This window comes from Monopterus albus, unplaced genomic scaffold (genome assembly GCF_001952655.1).
Source record: "Monopterus albus unplaced genomic scaffold, M_albus_1.0 scaffold214.1, whole genome shotgun sequence".
NCBI classification, from domain to species: Eukaryota; Metazoa; Chordata; class Actinopteri; order Synbranchiformes; family Synbranchidae; genus Monopterus; species Monopterus albus.
Genome location: NW_018128094.1, coordinates 461,367 through 467,843, shown reverse-complemented (window position 1 = coordinate 467,843; position 6,477 = coordinate 461,367). Strand labels below are relative to the sequence as shown.

The 6,477-nt window shown below is 40.7% G+C and overlaps 1 long non-coding RNA gene across 2 annotated transcripts in view; it reads right to left on the bottom strand.

Moving 5' to 3' along the window:
• The window catches only part of LOC109971043 (uncharacterized), a 24,337-nt gene that overhangs the window by 7,611 nt on the left and 10,249 nt on the right, over positions 1 to 6,477 (bottom strand). The window contains exon 4 of one of the 2 annotated variants that reach the window (XR_002276484.1): positions 5,254 to 5,756. The exons of the other annotated variant lie outside the window; for it this stretch is intronic. This is a non-coding gene — a long non-coding RNA (uncharacterized LOC109971043). Of the gene's footprint in view, positions 1 to 5,253; positions 5,757 to 6,477 lie in introns of those variants that run through there. 2 annotated transcript variants of the gene reach the window in all.

Sequence of the window (6,477 nt, the reverse complement as noted above, 5' to 3'; positions counted from 1 at the left end):
AACAGAGACGTCTCGGTTGACGTTTCTGTGTAGTATGGGGCTAGCCCAACCGAGGGGATATAATGTATAGGCCTGGTGGGTTCAGGGTCTTTCATCTTACATCTGCCTGCGTGCAGTTTGGAGGTGCAAGATACCTGAGCGTGTAATGTTAATTTTACCTGTGATCCTTTGAATAAATCAGCACTGTTTTGAAGTTACTTGGACTGTCTCGTCTCTCAGAGTTAGCAATGGTACAAGAACTGAGACCTACACTATTTTGCTCACTCACTCCCTCTAAGTCACCATTTAGGTGATATCTGTACATGTACTGTATGTTGTGTCTCTGAGCAGCACAAAGAGATAAATTCCCGCTGTCAGAGAGCAAGAAAGGTAAACCAGACCAAGCTATTGTTAGGTATTTTTAGTCAGATAGAAACTCACTCACTCCTGTCCTCTGTTTCCTCTCAGTTCCTTTTTCTGGTTAATTCATATGGTAATAGGGGTCAGGAGATGAGGGGGTTCTCACGTTCAATGTGAAACTTGGCCCTTTGTGTAGCAGTGTCTCAAACTGCCATGACAAAGGCCAGAGGTGAAATTGAATTTAGCTGAAATTCCCCAGTGAGTCTGTCTCTGGGTTGGACTGTGCTTGACTGGAATGGCCTTGGTGCAGGGGAAAAACTAAGGCTCTCTGCTTAGCTGGAGTTCCTAGGTGTTAGAGGATGTTGGCTTGGTAAACCTCAGGCTTAGCCAACCCAGGGTCCATCTCTAGCTTGTCACACTCATGGTGGCGGTAGAGGAAAAGTCAGAGGATCACCAAAAGTTGTTTTTACAGTGAGATCCCACACTACTGCCAATCAAAATGGTTGCCAATATCCTGCCCTTGTGCTGTTCATACAACAAGCTAAGGGCAATATAATCATGAGCCAGCCTGTGAATTCAGACCGGAGGCCAGCAGTCCGCACCAGAGGTGAGATACAATGTTGCTCTGCGTCAACTGTGACGGAAATTTTGCACCGGTAGTCTACAAGCCAAAATCGGGTCCCTGATGGACTAGTGGCTAGGATTCAGCACTCTCACCGCTGTGCCCTGGGTTTGATTCAGGGTTGTGTCAGGAAGGGCATCCGGCGTAAAACATATACCAGACTTCACCATGTGAGTCGTCAGTGTGACGATTTGCTGTGGCGGCCCCTAGCGGGAACAGCCAAAAGTAAATTATTATTATTATAGTCTACAAGCCAAAACAACAATGGCAGAAGAGATGAGTGCGGCTGTAGCTTTGTTGGCTTTTCAAAAATGTATTTCACTGCATGCAAAATTGGTTAGTGTGTTTCTTGCTATGTGTGCAAATGTCATGAGTAATAACTGCAATCAATGCATTTGTGATATCAGGAATACTTCGACCTATTAGTTAGAGAGAAGTCGAGAACAGTTCGAGTCAGAGAGGCATGCAGACTTGGGATGCTGGTGATAGTGTGGTGCATATTATGTCATCAAAACGTAGCCCTTCGTCCCAAACAGCAGGTTCACCCTTTCTACACAGAGTGCACCTCCCCTTTGTTTCACCTCTGGTACTACCTACCGAGGCAGACCAGAGGTGAAATGAGAATGGCCCGCCATTCTGGCTTTGTGCCTTACACAGAAAACGAGATGAATAAAGGCACACAAATCCCCCCTCGAAAAGGCAGTGTGTAAGGGACTAAAGTCAATTACCATTCATCCTCCAAGAACCATGAATGTTTTTACAAGTCAGGAGGAAAGTGATGGAATGACAAACAATGAATGCCACCCTAAATCACATTGCTACTATGGCCAAAAGCATAAGCAGTGTTGTAGTCTAGTCCCCAGTGTTTGAGTCCAAGTCGAGTCTCGAGTCCTCAGTGTTCGAGTCCGAGTCAAGTTCTAGTCAGCAAAGAATATTCCGAGTTGAGTCCCCATTACCAGAGTCAGTTGTTAATGTCTATATTAAACTAACCTGACACAACTCTCACCATTTTATATTCCAAACTTTCTAACAGTGTATTACAGAGGTCACACTAGAGGTCTGTCATTTTGATGGACAGGGTCATAAAAATTACGTCATAATTTATTATTACCCCTCAATTTAATTTTCATTTTTTTAATGATAAGACATATTTAATAGAATTTTTCATTCATTTTCATATCATTTTTAAAATAATTTATGTATGGCACAAGCTAATGTGCAGCCACTTTTCATATTAACACCACATAAAGCAGATGACTTTTTTTTTGGCAGTGATCGCAAAGGCCACTAAAAATACTGCGGCCAGTGTGCATAAACTAGCATATATCAATCTAGCATTTGGGTCCACCGCTGAAACCCTGGCCTGAAAACTGAATCAGCGCTCTGCTGCCGTACTGAAGACTGGACTTGGAAGCTTCACTTCAGTCAAAGTTTCAAAGTTGGGAAACATTTCTCTCTGGAAGTGATTAGAAGTTCCTCTGAACGTGGAATTTCCCAATCCCGATACATTCTCTTCACCAGGAATCTGCTGCATGTGCTTATTCTGCACCCCTCTGTGACCCATAGCTGTCACAGACCTGTGGCCCCCAGTCCATGGCTCTTCAACAGGCTGTCAGATAGTGAAGTGCATTGAGTAGATCTCAGTTGTCCTTCATCCACTGGATCAGTTCCTCTTTTTTCACTTTTTTTTAAATCAGTCCCATTGAAATCATTTGGGCGTTTTAGTAACCCATAACCTAACAGAGCCTCTAGTGTATTGCATCACCATATTGCTGCGTAATTTGATAGCTAAAAATCATTTATAGAAAGGTGAAGCATATGCTTGATGGAAGTGGATACCGTGGCTACAGCATGGTGTGAATTAACGGGTTTTAATATCAATATCTTATGCCAAATTATTATAGCCTATCCTCCTTTCTGACTCCGAATGCAGTCAGTGCTTGAGTCAGGCTTAAGCACCAATGCTTAAGCCTGAGTCAAGTCATACGTCCTGAATATCTGGACTTGAGTACTACAACACTGAACATAAGCCAACATGAACAGCTGATCTGTGATCATTTTTCCTCTTCTCTGGAGCACTATTCACTATCTATTTGTGTAATGCCATGTTTTAATCTTACATGATTTACCAAGGTGTGTAACTTAGCCCATGAGAATAGCCAGTGGTCTATGATTATGATGCTTGCAGTAACAAAAATAAACTAGAACTACAGTTTTGCTGTTGTACACCTACACCAGCCAATCACATTTATGGTAATGGAACAGATGTAAGGTCACTGCAACCTTTGACCTCTGACCACCAAAATCTAATCAGTTCATTCTTCAGTCCAAGTAGACATAGACACTTGTGCCAAATATTAAGAAATTCCCTCAAGGCATTCCATTCACAAAAATGGGCTGGCTGGACAGACGGACAACCCAAAAACATAATGCATCATTATCTGATAAAAATCTGATTAGACATGTTTTCATGCCCTGTAATCAAATGCAGTTTTCATGAAATATTCATTCATTCATTCATCTTCTACCGCTTAATCCCTGAACGGGGTCACGAGGGGGGGCCGGAGCCAATCCCGGCCGGCAATCAGGCGAAGGCAGGGTACACCCTGGACAGGTCGCCAATCCATCGGTGAGTTTTCATGAAATATGTTATGAATACATATGAATAATCATGCAGGAGTAGTCAGATACTGAAGGTTGTGGGTAGATAATGGTCCTTTTGGGAATGACCTCGTTAAGCTAATAGTGGTTTTTAAAATGAATTTTACAATGTCTGATTTTTATTAAATCAAAATGTTGCGGCTCTGATATTAAAATTGCTGGGAGCTCAGTGCAGTGAGTGGATTTTTTTTTTTTTGTGAGTTTTTGGTTCAGCACCTGTATAAGTATTAATTACATACATGCTCAGTGTTCTATCTGACTTGGATTTTTATGACTAACCTTGAGTATTTGTGAGAGCATTTTTGTCCTCTGTAAAAAAAAAAAAAAAAATTTGTCATTGAGGCCTCCTACAAAGATAAGTCAGAGCTGAACTGATTACATTTATTTAAAACAAATGCTAACATTCACTTATAAATAAATGTAACTAAGAAATGTGTGGTTTAATCAGAATGTAAATGAAGCTGCATAAGAAATCAGAAGCTTCCAGTGATAACAGTCTCACTACCGTGTTATTAGCAATGAAAATCTGAAGTCCTGACCGGGACGTACGCATTTCATAAGCAGTTACTCTACCCAGCTATGCCACATTTTCCTGTTCAGTGTCCTGTTTCAGGAAAGACAAAAAAATGAGGTGCTATTTTTCAGACAGCTTTCAACACCCACCCACGGCGGTAATTCTGGGAAATAGGAGACAGCTATTTGCAGCTAAACTAATGTTGTTGAAGGTCACAGAGAGCAGTAACATGCCCTCACACTGATTAAAAAAAGACATAAGACCAAGATGTGTTGAAAAATTCAAAGGCGCCTTGCATCATAATTCAATCACATTTATTTATTTCCTAGAAAGGGAATTATGGCTTCTATCAAGCTTCTCAAAGCATTCCTCTGACACACACACATGTTATATATTAGATGTCAGGGAGCAAGTGTGGGGGGTGCATGGGGTTCAAACAGAAATCCTATTTACAGTAGGAGCCTGTGTTTTCTATAGGAGGAGCCAGAGGCACCTGCCATTCTAACATATTTACACTTGTCCAGTGCAGAGGAAGCAATTACAGGGCCATAACATTTGGCTCCTGGTGGAAAGAAAAGCAAAGCAGCAGTATTGTTAAATATGACTAAATCTCCCTAAATCCCAGGGGTGCCGTGGGTGGAGGGTTATACAGGCTGAGGAGGACTGAGGCTAGGTCCCATGTGCCAACTGTATCAGCATGGCTCTGATCTATCTGGGTCCACTGTTTCTGGATATTTGACGCTTATTAGTTTAGGGAGTACAAAATAAAATTTGAACCTTGATGATTGTTAACCTATCACTGATAATTTTGCCACATGGGGGCAGTGTAACAAAGTGTAAATACAACATTTGTACACTGCCCCATAAAGTAAATATTTTTCAAGTGGTGTTTCTGGGTATCAGATGAATAGAAGTCCAAGATTCACTTGCCTTTTATGCTTGTTTTTGCTTTCCACAAAGGTACATATTACTCTCTTACCTTCTAAATGCTAGCTAGCTGCTACTAGTGACTGCTGCTGGGCAGGCAGTGTACCATGGGTTTTTAGCACTTTTTCACCCAAAACAACTGTATGCTGCTGATAATAGTAGTACTAATGAGACCAGTGATAGTAAAGATGCAGGTCATGCAAAGAAACTAAAGAGTTAAAAGATCTTAAAACATTTAATACAAGATAAACAGTAGTGTCTCACCCTGTTAAAAAACCTGGTAATTCCTCTGCCTTTATTATACTTACAGTGACCCCAGTTACAACATATCTGTCAATATCAAACCCGTTATACTTTCAAACCACACTGAAACTCTTGAATCAATAGATTTCCATGTCAGCAAATTTCAAAATTTGGCAAGTAGCCTTTCACTATTTGTAAGTTGTCAGTAAGTTGTCAGGGTGAACCATGAAACATTACAGCCACCAGCTGAATATGAACATTACAAAAGGATGACAACCGGAATATAATATCAGCTGTTGAACGAGAAGCCCTGTCCCTGGTCATTTCTCCAGTAAATGTGCCGTAAGCATCTGGAATCAGGCGACTGTCCTGTATCTGATGTTTAGTTAAAGGTGTTGTGACACTTCACTGATAGATGCGACAGGACCTCCACAGCACGTTGACACATGGCTGATAGAAAGAGAAGGGTTTATTGTTTTTTTTCTGTCTGTTTTTCCTTGAATGCTGGCACAGGGCCAAGCACCACACACAATGTTGATTTTGTCATTAGGCATGTGAGAGGTGCATGTGGTGAGCTGGAATGAACATTCTTTCTCCTCTGCCACTGCTCCGCTCACCAGTCCATCAGCAGGACTCAGACTGCTTTGGATTTGTGATTTTTAGGATTAGGATTTTGGGTTTGCTATATACTAATTCTCTACAGTGCCAATGGCATCTCATTTTAAATTTGTTTTAGTCTGATGACAGAATATGTCAGTTTTAGTCACAGTTTAATCATTAAAGTATTGCAAATTTTGGTCTGGTTTTAATTGTTTAATTTAACAGAAGATATTATAGTTTTAATCTGTGAAATTCAGTTGGGTGAGTACATGTGAGGTGTACTCTATCCATGGTAACTTGTGTGTTTTTCCTGTTTATTGCAAGGTTAGTTTATGTTCTCTTTTGAGATAAACATCTAAAACGTCTGATAATATTTCTTTAGCAAACATCAAGGGGAAGATTTAAATGGTTGACAAGTTACATTTAGCCCGCACTCGCTCCAACTGATAAACATGAAACACAGCCAACTGAAAGTAATTTTAAAGTACATCTTGATAATTTCATACAACCTTAGCTTACTTAAATTAAATTGCAGTGTTAATGTTTTCAGTTTCTGTGGTGTTTGTGGTTT